The sequence below is a fragment of the Sus scrofa genome, chromosome 4, assembly GCF_054392235.1.
Source record: "Sus scrofa isolate SSC_HxYL_T2T_F1_AM1 chromosome 4, Sscrofa_HxYL_maternal_Yorkshire_Landrace_v2.0, whole genome shotgun sequence".
Lineage (NCBI taxonomy): Eukaryota > Metazoa > Chordata > Mammalia > Artiodactyla > Suidae > Sus > Sus scrofa.
Genome location: NC_139386.1, coordinates 70,553,003 through 70,567,093, shown reverse-complemented (window position 1 = coordinate 70,567,093; position 14,091 = coordinate 70,553,003). Strand labels below are relative to the sequence as shown.

General features: G+C 36.5%; 1 protein-coding gene across 15 annotated transcripts in view; it reads left to right on the top strand.

Moving 5' to 3' along the window:
- Positions 1-14,091, top strand: part of C4H8orf34 (chromosome 4 C8orf34 homolog) — a 470,609-nt gene that overhangs the window by 405,622 nt on the left and 50,896 nt on the right. The gene's annotated exons all lie outside the window — the stretch shown is intronic.

The window sequence follows — 14,091 nt, the reverse complement described above, 5'->3', positions numbered from 1 at the left end:
CTTCATTTGATTCAGTCCAGCCATCTCCTTATTCAAGAGCTTGAAAATAATATAAGTAGGAAGAAATATAGATGACCGCTAAACTATAAAAAAATCCCTACCAGTGTAGTCACAGGGATTTTTAAAGTAGTTCTCTAATGACAGTTATATTTTCAAGACCCAAGATACAGGCTGAAAATATGTGCTTGCTTTTATAATTTTTCATAAAAGGATTATTTCAAAGTTGGACCAAAAAAAAAAAAAAAACTGGTTATGGTATTTCAAATAACTGGAAACCATCCAGAGAAACTTTTAGCTAATCTTTTCACTCATAAAAAGATTTTTGAAGCAGACACATGTTAAGAAATTATTCAGCCGATTGGCAAACAGGTAACGTACTTCTGTATGACTTCTACCTCAAGAAAAAAGGACTATATCAAAGTTAGGATATTTATTTTCCTTGAAATCTGAGGTTTACATACAATTGCTTGATTCCAGAATCTTCTGCTATATAAAAATGCTTCCTATATTTTATCTGCTGAAAAGGGACATTCATGTAACGCTGAAGTCATTTATAATTGCTTCCAAGATAGAGATCATAAACACATTTGATTTGTACATTATAGATGCTGCTTTATTGGGAATAAATGGACTGACTTATCCACAACCACTTCCTTTTTGGTAAGAGGATCGCAAACACCATTCCTGAGTCTTTGAATCTAAACTCTTTCTTGTGCAATACTTGCCTTTGGTTAAAAAAAAAAAAAAAAATTGCCAGTCCCTTATCATATCATACTTGCATTTATTTACTTACTAGAGAAATTTTTTCTTGCCAATTCTATTAGAAAAATAACCTTTGTTACAGCCATTTCTTTTACCTATTTCTCCCATTAATCCAGACAGTGAGACAAAATTTACCTGCTCTTTCATAGCCCTTCCCAGAAGAATAGGTGTGAAGAAGAGATAAGGCCGTAAAGTAGTATGTTATTATAAAACTCTTTATATTAGTCACCAACCAAGTGACAGGTTCAATAGGAGGGGGGGGGAAGTGAACACATTTGTAGATGTAGAGTAAGTTGACATTTTTAATCAAAATAATAGTTGTATGATTTAATAGGAACTCTGTGGCTTAATAGTAATACCCTTCTGTGAAGGAAGGTATGGTCTAAGCTTAAGACCCTGGTGCGAATTTATAGTTTAGGAAACCTAACTACTTATTTCACTGATTAACTGTCACTAAGGTTAATGTGTTTTCTTTACAAAGCCTTCCAGACAGAATTGCATGATCTATATACAACACACGAACGTTTTCTTTGTTTTTTGCTGCAGTGTTAGAGGGATTTGCAGGGGATCGTTCTGGATAATTCAGAGCAACAGCACAAAACACCCCTCAGGTCTACTCTCTAGAACTTTCTCATGTTCTGCAATATGACTCTGAGCATGAAAACAGATTTGGCAATCTCAGATTGTTTGTGTTTCTTTCTGAAAGCATGTGAAGCATTACAAAGAAAAAGATATGTACATACTGTGACTACAATAGAGAGATTTGTATATCCCGTGGGTACTGATGAGTACAAAGGGAAATCTATGTGTGGTGTGTTTTCAATTATTGCCATTATTGTAAGGGGTGTTAAAATGTTTTCTTTTTTAGAATACAAAGAGGGAAAACATGGAATTTCAGTTTGTAGTCTGTCTACAAATACTATAAATCTTAGTTGCAGAAATGTGTTTTACCTGCAGTATTTGTTTTTCTTTGAAAACATGGTGCATGTAAAAGTCTCTGGATTGGGTTTTGCAGCGTGGAAAAACAAACGAAATGAGAAAAATAGCTAGTGGTGGTGAATGTTGCAGTATATAAATTAAATTCCTAATGACATAATGTGGTGAGTTTCTTCTTTTGCAACAAGTAAGCTTGTATGGAGTAGGCTTTATTCCCGTGGAAACTTGGCACATTCAGCAATTTGCTCATTTTATTTTACCTTCCAATATCTGAGTAGATGTGAGCGCTTAGACTTGGGTTTTTGTTCCATGAATGTTTATTTGCAAGTAAAGATAGCTAATGGCAGCCACTGATGAAACTCGGCTACAAAGTGTTTTTTAATAGGAATACACGCTCATTCAAGTTCCTGATAATAGTTTCTCCTCCTTTCTTTTGTACATAACTATGCCCCTTAGATTTTTTTCATAAAGTCATCTAACTCTCCTAATCTTTTGTGTGTGTGTGTGTGTGTGTGTGTGTGTGTGTGTGTGTGTGTGTGATCATTTCTGAATGATGCTCCCTGTACCTCAAGGATACAAGGGAATAATCCAGGCTGCTATTTTTTTTGAAAGACAATGGCATTCTCTTCTGATTTATTTCATAGACAATCATGTTTCCAGGTCTAAAATAAATACAGATCATAAAAGGGAAAGATGACCTACTGAATGATTTTACTCATCTGTCTTCTTTGATATGAACTCTTCAGGATTTTAAAATATGAAGCTTCAACTGCTCTGTCACTCAAAAGGAAATTTCAAAACTCTTCTGGTTTTTCAAAATCCAGGTTGAGGAGTTCAAATTGGTTAAGAATCCAACTTCAGTGGCTCGGATCGCTGCAGAGGTGCAGATTCAATCCCTGGCCAATGCAATGGGTTAAAGGATTCAGCATTGCCACAGCTGTGGTGTAGGTTGCAGCTGTGGCTCATTCAGTCCTAGCCCGAGAACTTCCAAATGCTGTGGCGGGGCCATAAAATTTAGGAAAAAAGGAGTTCCTTTCGCGACGCAGTGGTTAAGGAATCCGATTAGGAACCATGAGGTTGCGGGTTCGGTCCCTAGCCTTGCTCAGTGGGTTAAGGATCCAGCATTGCTATGAGCTGTGGTGTAGGTTGCAGACACGGCTCGGATCCCGCGTTGCTGTGGCTCTGGCATAGGCTGGTGGCTACGACTCCAATTCGACCCCTAGCCTGGGAACCTCCATATGCCACGGGAGCGGCCCAAGAAATGGCAAAAAGACAAAAAAAATTTTTTTTTAAATTTAGGAAAAAAAAATTCAGGTTGAGGCATTTTTTAAGAACTTTGTGAATGTTGGTGAACTATGTTATCCATGCCTTTTCTGTTTTAGAGAAAATGAAGTATCCAAAGCCTCTACTTTCTAGAATGAAATAGAACTGTTCTCCTTACTATCTGTCAAATTCTCAGAGAGCCCCATTCCATCAGTTTGTTAAGGTCAGTCAGTTAGATCATTGGACAGCAGATTCCATGTTCAAAGTTTGATTACTCAGAGAACTTTATGTTTTCCTCATTCTGTTCTGTGGTTTCAAGCTGTCCCATAACTCATGCATGTTATTTGACAGATATGTCGGGAGAGAGAGCTCAACATTTTAGATGTTTCAGCTAAGTAGTATCACCACCATCAGAAGAAATAAATGGAGTACATGTCCACTGATGGGTGAGTGAATAACTTTGCTTCACTCATAAGGCTGATACTGCCCACACATATTTATTGATATACACATTTTGCAATTCAAAAATTGTTTTAAGCAGTTTGTAGCAAACATACACAAATAATAAACTCTAATATATAACAAAAACAAAGATTGATAATTTTTCCTTCTACCCACTAAGAGAAAAAAAAATTAAAAGAACTGTTGTAATTATATGTAAAACTTAACCGCAAACTTCTTGTGAATGAGACGAAAGATGAAACTCATGATGTTGAAAGGACTTCACTGTATAGCAAAAGTTAGAATGAATTTTGATTAATGTTTCTTTAAATGGTACCATCAACTCACTAATAGTTTGAAGAAATTGTAAGTGGGAACACTTAATACATATGAAAATATTCCCATAAATAAAATAACATTCCTTACTTTATTTTTCATATGATTTTAAATATCTCATCCTATAAAGCCATTAAGGATATCATGCAGAGGCACACACCTTTCCTGAATAGTGTCTCTAATTTTAGATACTATATATGGCATATCTATTCTGTATCTCTCTTAAGTAGGCATCAAAGAATTAGTTTATGCTCCCTGACTTCAGACTATATACCACAAAGCTACACTAATTAAAACAGTATGGTATTGGCAGAAAAAACAGACACCTAGGTCAATGAAACAGGATAGAAATCCTAGAAATAAACCCACAAACTTATGATCAATTAATCTATGACAAGGGAGGCAAGACTATTCAATGGAGAAAAGATAGTCTCCTTATTAAGTAGTCCTGTGAAAACTGGACAGTGACATCTTCAGTAATGAAATTAGAACATTCTCTAACAATATATACAAAATTAAACTCAAAATGGATTAAAGACCCAAATGTAAGACAGGATACTACAAAACTCCTAAAGGAAAACATAGGCAGAACACTCTGACATAAATCACAGCAATATCATTTTGGGCCTATCTCCTAGAGTGATGGAAATTAAAAAAAAATAAACTAATGAGACCTAATTAAACTTAAAAGCTTTTGTGCAACAAAGGAAACCATAAAAATGAAACAATCTATGGAATGGGGGAAAATATTTGCAAAAGGTACTATTGACAAGGGACTAACTTATAAGACATATAAACAGTTCATACAGCTTAACATTAAAAAAAATCAAAAAATGGGCAGAAGACTCAAATAGACATCTCTCAAAAATAGACATACAGATGGTCAATAGGCACATGAAGATATGGTCAATATTGCTAATTATCAGAGAAAAGCAAATCAAAAATATAATGAGTTATCTATCACCTCACACCAGTCAGAATGACCATCATCAATGGCCACAAACAATAAATGCTGGAGAGGGTATGTAGATAAAGGAACCCTCCTATACTCTTGGTGAGAATGTAAATTGGTGCAGCCACTATGGAAAACAGTGTGGAGGTTCCTTAAAAAAACTAAACATAGAGAGAGCTACCATATGATCCAACCATCCAATTACTGGGTATGTATCTGTAGAAAACTCTAATTTGAAAAGATGCATGTATTCCAACATTCACAGCAGCACTATTCACAGTAGCTAAGACATGGAAGCAACATAAACGTCCATCAAGAAAGGTAGGGATAAAGATGTGGTACATAAATACAATGAAATATTACTCAGCCATAAAAAATAGGAGTTCCCATTGTGGCTTAGTGGAAATGACTCTGACTAGTATCCATGAGGATGTGAGTTCGATCCCTGGCCTCACTCAGTGGGTCAGGGATCCAGTGTTGCTGTGAGCTGTGCTGTATGTAGGTCACAGACAGGGTTCAGATCCCACATCGCTGTAGCTGTGGTGTAGGCTGGCAACTGTAGCTCTGATTCAACCCCTAGCCAAGGAACTTCCATATGCGTCAGGTGCAGCCATTAAAACAAAACAAAACAAACAAACAAACAAAAAAACCAAAAAACAAAATAATGTCATTTGCAGCAACAAGGATGGGCCTAGAAATTATCATACTAAGTGAAATAAGTCAGACAGAGAAAGACAAATCTCATAATGATATTGTGAATATGCAGAGTCTAAAAAAATGATACAAATGAGCTTACTTACAAAACAGAAGTAGATTCATAGACATGGAAAACAAACTTCTGATTACCAAAGGAAATAGGGGGACAAGTGGAGAGAGATGAATTGGGAGTTGGAGATTAACATATACGTACTAGTATATGTAAAATAGATAGCCACCAAGGACCTACTGTATAGTACAGGGAACTATATTCAATATCTTGAATATTCAGTTATATATATATGTGTGTATATATATATAGGTAGATAGTTCTATACTTGAAAGTAACACAATATAATAAATTATAAGTACACATTTAAAAAATGGTTAAAAAAAGAAGCCACAGTCAATAAGACAAAATTAGGTTATTCTGCTTTTGCTATTCCACTTGAAGTCACAGTAGGTGACTCACAGACCTCTTAGTGCCAAGGCACTCTAGACTCCACACTCACAAGTGATCAAAACTGCACCCAAAGTCAACCATCAAGGAAATAAAACTCTATAGACTTTATTGTGATAAAATTCCACATATTAGTTTTTATTCTATTTCATTGTAGAGATTTAGTCTAACTGCCAATAATACTTGAACTACTGTGTTAGAAATTAAAGATTTGATGTATAACACAGAACTTTAAGTTATTCATACTTTTTTCCATTGGTATTGCATATTATAATAAAATAATTGATTACGTAGTTATCCTTTTAGTCTTGGCATTTCTAAATATTTTACATTAACTCTATAAATAATGTCCAAATCTACTTTTCTCAGCCATGGATTCCAGGCAAGATCCCAATTATCCCTTAATGGTCATTCTTATAAAAAATATATAAAAAACTAACTTGACAGCTAACTTGAAGAGGATTATCTATGGTCCCAAGTAGATTTGGAATATAAAAATATCACTAGATGTTTCTGTTTCTACTTAGACTGTATTATATATCAATGTAGTTTAATAACAGTCACCCTTTCCTGGTGGAGTACAGACTTTGTTCTTCATGAGTATTAGGACTGAAGTGTTGGAAACATAAAGCAGCATTCTCACTGTACTGCTTTTGCTCACTTGTGACATTATTCTAAGATTTGCCAAAGAAAAAAGTGTAGTAATTATAGGAAAATTGAGAATGTTGAGTTCCCAGCTATTTAGGTTAAATCTCAGGATGTCTGTGAGATTGTATCTGTATCAAAACATTTTCTGCCTGGACACTCTTGAGCTTCTAGCCAGACTGTGTTTCTGATAGGAAGAAAAGACCCAGTTATCCTGTACATCCATGTGGCTATATTTGGGATTGGTTCCTGCCTCATAGGCATCTGTCCGTCCTATAAGAAAGTTTTGAGAAAGTTCAAAATGGAAACTGGGATACCATTTGAATGGGAACATAACTCTTAATCCCCGCCTACCTGGCCTCTTCTTCTCATTATTACCAGCACATCATAAAATGTTGAGCTTCTATGTACTCAGTGAACTGTGTGTTGCATAAATAGGGAAGGTTTTCTTGAATGGAGGAGGAATCCAGTCGTTCTGCTTCACCTTTCATTTATAAGCATTTCTTGTGCACTTTCTTTGGATGGGCTCTTTGCCAGGCATGGGGCATCCAGTAGCAGATAAAACAAAGGTGATCATGTCCCCCATGTTGCTTATACTTAATGGCTTTCCCAAAAGGACCCTGAAGAGTCCTGTTCAAAATTAGGAGTTCCCCTTTGATATCCAAGGCCAGCCAGAAGCAGTCGTCCTTTCTCTCAGTGCGGTGGTGGGGTCCCGTCTGCCTGTTGCTCAGACTAAAATATAACTGGAATTCCCATCACGGCTAACAAAACGAATCCCACTAGTATCCATGAGGATATGGGTTCAATCCCTGGCCTCGCTCAGTGGGTTAAGGATCCAGCATTGCCATGAGCTGTGGTGTAGGTCACAGACACAGCTCAGATCCCATGTTGCTGTGGCTGTGGCTGTGGCTGTGGCTGGCAGCCATAGCTCTGATTCGACCCCTAGCCTGGGAACTTCCATATGCCGCAGGTGCGGCCCTAAAAAGACAAATATATATATATATATATACGCATATACACACACACACACATATGTATTATAATGTAGACATAATTTGGAACTATGACCTTTGAAGGGGAAAGAAATGTTAGCAGAGTTTCAAGGAACATTAGTGCTGTACTGTAGAATGCTCTGGAAGTTATTGTGGTAAAATAAGACCTCTGTAAGGTGCTGTTTAGATGTTGTATCATCCTAACTCCAGGACCAGGGGTGAGGAATGATCGATTTAGCATGCTTTCAAGCAAAGGTTCCTATTCCAGTTTCTCAGGTACTCCAGCTCTGGCTAATGTCTCCTTTGCGCTTATGATTGGGCTCTGACCTATTGACTTCAGAATATCCTGAAATCAAGCTTCATGTGTCCTCATTCCCTGGAATATTATTTATGACATCCAATTCAATTGTTCCATCTGGTTTGTGGGCTAAAAATAAAAAAGGCAGAAAGGGGGAGTTCCTGTTGTGGTCCAACAGGTTAAGATCCTGATTAGTATCCTTGAGGATTCAGGTTTGATCCCTGGCCTTGCTCAGTGGGTTAAGGATCTGGCATTGCTGTGGCTGTGGTGGGGGCTGGCAGCTGCAGCTCCCATTTGACCCCTACCCTGGGAACCTTCATATGCTGCAGGTACAACCCTTAAAAAAAAAAGTCAGAAAGGTCATCATGGATTTGGGTTTTTTTCGTTGGTTTTTTTTTTAATTTTTTTTAATTAATTAATTTTTTTTTTTTTTTTTTTTTTTTTTTTTTGCAGCTGGAGATACTGTAAATGCTATTGGCTTTTCATCAGTTAGAGAAATGTCATGGTTTGGTCAGGTGAATTAGGCCAGTGCAGCTTCACCTTCATTACCTCTCACAGACTTCGTTTGCATTCTCTAACTGCTGCTTCACTATGAGTGTGCACAATTTGGCCAGACATTGCCAATTTCCTGACACCACTTTAACATACATGAACGCTGTGTTAGTTAAATATTTGGCTTAGATTACACTAAAAAATACAAAATCATGGGAGTAAATAAAACCCATTCATATCTTTTTTAATCTTCATAATGATTATGTAACTACAAAACACACATGATATCAGTAAGGACTCTGGTAAGTATTTTTGTGTAAAATTTTAAGTTAACAGAAGGAAAACCTTAAAATAAGTTAGATCTTAAAATTAAGAATTAAATAATTAAAATTTATAGTTACTATTATTCTTGGGGAAAATTTTTTGAAAAATGTGAATCAAAAAAGCATCCTGGGATACTGTGTTTGGGATTGCTACAGGTGAAACACTGGGAAGATACCATATCTTTGAAACAATACTATAAGAAAATAATAAAGAAGATGGAGATAAAAATGGTAAATCGAGAATCCAAATCTTATCCCTGTTCCTGTTGGAAGAAAAGCCATGGCTCCCAAGTTGACATTATTACTGATTTAGAATACACAAATAGATCACATAAAAGTAATCCTTGTTGGGAATTTCCAGGTGGCTCAGAGGGTTAAGGAACTAGAGTTGTCACTGCTGTGGCCCAGATGGCTGGCTGTGATTCAGTCCCTAGCCCAGGAACTTCCACATGTCATGGATATGGCCAGAAAGAAAGAAAGAAAAGAAACAGAACTTTAAAAGTAAAAAACTTCAAAAAAAAAAAAAAAAAAAAGTGATCCTTGTTGGTGAGAAGTTGCTAGGAAGGGAAGGACTCTGAGAGAATGGTCTCTAGCAGGGGGTGTTCCAGGCTACTTGCAGCTCTCATTGGGGATCTTCTTGCCTTCTCTAGCTCCCACGTTTTTCTTTTCCCCAAACTGGTTTTCCAACTTTAGTTTTTCATAACCTATTGTTATACATTCCAGTATTCCAGTGATGGAGAATTGGGACCTACCTTAAACAAGGTAGGTAGCTGAGAAAGGAAAAAAGAAAAAAAAAAAAAAAAAAGGGCATCCTAAGAGAGAAAAATAAATGGTATGAGTGGTGGTAAAAGAGTAATTTGAAAAGTCTAACTAGGCACCAGTGATCAATTCACCGTGTTTCTGTGTCTGTTCTATCTATCCCCAGTGCTTTGAGAAATGTCTAATTAAAAATATCTAGGGTAATTATGTATGGTGATAAAGTTTCAGTAGACTTATTATGGTGATTATTTCATAATATATACAAATATTATGTTGTAGAGCTGAAACATCTAAATTAAAAATTTTTTAATTTGTTTTTATTAAAGTATAGTTGATTTACAATGTTCTGTCAATTTCTGCTATATAACAAAGTGACCCAGTCATACATGTATATGTATATATGTATATTACATATACATTCTTTTTAAATTAATTTTTTTTTGTTCTAAAGACAGAATCAGGAAAATGAAGAGCCAAGGCATAAACTTGAAAAGAAATATGTGTAAATCACATATCTGATAAAGGGCTTTTATCCAGAGTGTTAAAAAACTCTTACAACTCAATGATAAGAGGAAAAACAATTTAAAATGGTCTATTTTAACAGACATTTCACCAAAGAAGATAAATGAAAGGCTAATTACCACCTGAGAAAATCAGGAGAAAAGTTCCTAGAGAAATGCAAATGAAAACCACAGGAAGGAGTTCCTGCTGTGGTTCAGTGGGTTAAGAACCTGATTGCAGGAGCTTGGGTTACTGCAAAAGTGTGAGTTTGATTCCCTGCCTAGTACAGTGGGTTAAAGGAGCCGGCATTGCTGCAGCTGTGGTATAAGTCAACAGCTGTGGTTCAGATTCAATCTCTGGCCCAGGAACTTTCATATGTCATGTGTGCAGCCATAAAATAAAAAACAAAAAACAAAAAACAAACCCACAGTAAGATACCACTTTGTATCCATTAGAGTGGCTGTATCTCAAGTGTTGATGAAGATGTGGATAAGCTATAAACCTCATGTTCCCTTGGGTGGGAATGCAAAATGATCTGACCTTTTCAGAAGACACTTTGGCAGTTTCATAAAAGTTAAACATGTTCTTACCATACACCCCAGCAATTCCTCTTTTAGGTGTTTATTGAAAGAAATGAGGACATAGGTCCACATGGAAGTATGTACATGAATAGTCCTTGCAACCTCATTTATCTTTAGTAGCGAAAACCGGAAACTAAGCTCGATGGCTATCCACTAGTAAATGAATACATAAAATGTGGCATATTCAGATGATGGAACACTATTTACTAATAAAGAGGAATGGACTATTGATACATGAAACAATGTGGATGAACCTCAAAAACATCCTGCTTTTTCTGAAAGAAACCAGACACAAAAGAAAAGGTATTCTCTTCATATGGTATGAAATTCCCAGAAAAGTGAAATTTATAAAGGCAGAAAGTGGACTAGCAGTTGGGGCTGGTGGTGTGAGCAACACTCACTACATGTGGGCAGGAAGGAACCCTTTGGGGTGGTGGAAGTGTTCTAAAATTGTGTTGTGACAGTGGTTGTACATTTATATAAGTTTAATAAAAATCACCAACTGTACATAGAATTGGTGAATTTTGTGGTGCATAAACTATACTTAGTCAAGATACTAAATTTAAAAATATGTGGAAGGCAAAGTCTCTACTAATATAACTTTTTTTTTTTTTTGATCTTTTTTCCATTTCTTGTGCCGCTCCTGTGTCACATGGAGGTTCCCAGGCTAGTGGTCGAATCGGAGCTGTAGCCGCCAGCCTACGCCAGAGCCACAGCAACGCGGGATCTGAGGCGTGTCTGCAACCTACACCACAGCTCACGGCAATGCCAAATCCTTAACCCACTGAGCAAGGCCAGGGATCGAACCCAAACCCGCAACCTCATGGTTCCTAGTCGGATTCGTTAACCACTGAGCCACGACGGGAACTCCTATAACTATTTCTTTTCATACTCTTAAGAATAGGGAAACATTAAGCCTATTAGGAGTTTAATGTTTATAGACAAGGGTGAGTGATTTATTGCTGCCTGTAAAAATTATTTCAAAGTCCAAGGTTGTCATTATTTCCTAACAGGTGGCAAGTGAGCCTCAGTGGACAATTTTCATATAAACTGAATCTAAAGAACTTTGTCCTTCCCTTGGTTTCTCTATACATTCACATAGTAAATCCAGAAACTTCTGAGATTAATGTTTTCTTTCATTTCTCTGTATCCTGGACCACGGATTATTCATAACTGTCAAAAACTGTTATTGAAGTGTTCTTTGCAAATGACCTGCACATTGATTGCTGCGGAATCTTGAATAAAGATCAGAAAGGACCAAGCAACATAAATTATTTTAGAAATGAAACAAGATAAAAGATGAAATCTTAATAAACATTAGACATAGAGAGAAAAAAAACCTTTTTTCTCCTCAGTTTCACGTTTTCTCTTTGACTCATTCCACGCGAAGACCTATCAAAGCAGATGCAAAGAAAGGAAGGAGAGATGGGGGATATTTTGGATCATGTTCAGTCAGAAGGGATGCAACTTATTTTTAAGATGTTTCATTATTGATTTCTTGACATGTTGCTTTTCTTAGTTTTCTTAATTCAGTAAAACAACCTATATCCATTTTTGAATATCAGGAATCATTTTGTCAAATGCATCATCAAATGATCCTTTCACTGTCTTTTATTTGGTTTTAACTAGCCATGGTCTGTTGCAAGTCAGTTCAACACAGTGTTAGTGGAGATTAAAAGAGTGTTTGAGAGGAGAAGGCACCATATGTTATTCTATGTTTAATGGATATCCTGCTTCGGTTAAGAAAAAAGTCTGCTAGCACCAGGCAAGCCTTTGCCAGCATAGACGCCATAAAAAGATAACAAAATAACTTTCTTATGAAAGTGTTTCAGTTTTGAGATACAACTTGATGGAAATTAGAGGGATGGATTAAAGTAAAGGAACTTTAGCTGCAAAGTCTATGGCTAAAGGTTCACCATAGGGAATGTGCACATTTGAAAGCTATGTTATATATATATTTGTCCTTTTAGGGCCGCACCTGAGGCATATGGAGGTTCCAAGCCTAAGGGTCCAATTGGAGCTGCAGCTGCTGCCGGCCTACACCACAGCCACAGCAACGTCAGATGTGAGCTGCGTCTCCGGCCTACACCACACTCAAGGCAAGGCCAGATCCTTAACCCACTGAGTGAGGCCAGGGATGGAACCTATGTCCTCATGGATGCTAGTCAGATTCATTTCCGCTGAGCCACAACGGAAACTCCGAAAGCTATGTTCTAAATTAGTAGCAATTTTCAGAGCAATATTTAAGACTTTGCCACCGATTCAGTTCTTTGGAAGAAACTAGGTATTACTTCAGTGGGAATATTTGTAAGCTGAGGATAAAAGCTAAGAAGTACAATCCTAGGGGTGATGGGGGAAAGGGTTAATGTTACCAGCTTTAGTATTTCCACAGTCACTTTTCAAATGATGCAAGATTCCGTTTGGAAAGTTTTTCTCTATTTCTCTAGAGACTCTTGAGGTAAGTGATGAGTGCCTTTATACAAGTCATTTTCCTTTTGATTATTATTTTCAATGAAATTGTCATTTTTGATTACTATTTTCAACGAAACTTATGTTGGGATAGGAAGTTGAAGTTGCTGTCACAATTATATTATTACCATGTAGATGGAAAAGTATGTCTCAGATAATAAATCCAGTATCTATTAGTAATGACTTGCCATTTAAATTACATAATTCTTCAGAGCCTTCTTAGATTCCATAAATGAGTTCCTTATCCATTTTTGTTATTACTCAATCAAATTGATTTTTATTCTTTTAACATAGGAGGAATTATATCCAGCATAAAATTTGAGAAGAATGTTGCCTGGTAAATTATGGTACTTGTAATTATTAATTTTTTTTGGATTTTTTTTCCTATATCATTCTTCTATTCGGCCGTTCTACATGAGCCTGCAAGAGGAACACACTACATATTCACTTGCACATTAAAAAAATTCAAAACTACAATTAGCGTAGTCCATGTTTACAAAAGCAGTTTGAAATACAGTTAAGAAAATACGTTTTCATTGATGCTGAAAAGGCTGCCAAATATTCATTATCAAATGGAAATGTGCTTTTGAGTCTTAGAAACCAGTATCTGTCAGTGGCATTGGCGTTAATGTTGGCAGAAGAAAGGCAAGGATTCAAGAAAGCATGATTACAACTTATATTAGGAAAGTATTGTTTCCTTTTATTTTTAAAAACAAGATTTGGTCGCTCATTAGGTGAAGATGCAGCAATTACAATCAAAGTATATTTTTCATATTGAAATTAATTTACATTTGTAAAGCGGACTTTTTTTTTTTTTTTTTTTTTTTTTTTTTTGTCTTTTTGCCATTTCTAGGGCCCCACCCGCTGCATATGGAAGTTCCCAGGATAGGGGTCTATTTGGAGCTGTGGCCTCTGGCCTATGCCACAGCTACAGCAACTCGGGATGCGAGCCGCGTCTGCAGCCTACACCACAGCTCACGGCAACGCCGGATCCTTAACCCACTGAGCAAAGCCAGGGATCGAACCCACAACCTTATGGATCCTAGTTGGATTTTTTAACCACTGCACCACGACGGGAACTCCAAGACGACTTTTTTCAACATTTTCTCACATGAAGCAGGAAAATTCTGAAAATTTCAAAACTGAATTTTACTCCTTAGCAGTTGGAAAATCATTTTGTGAAAG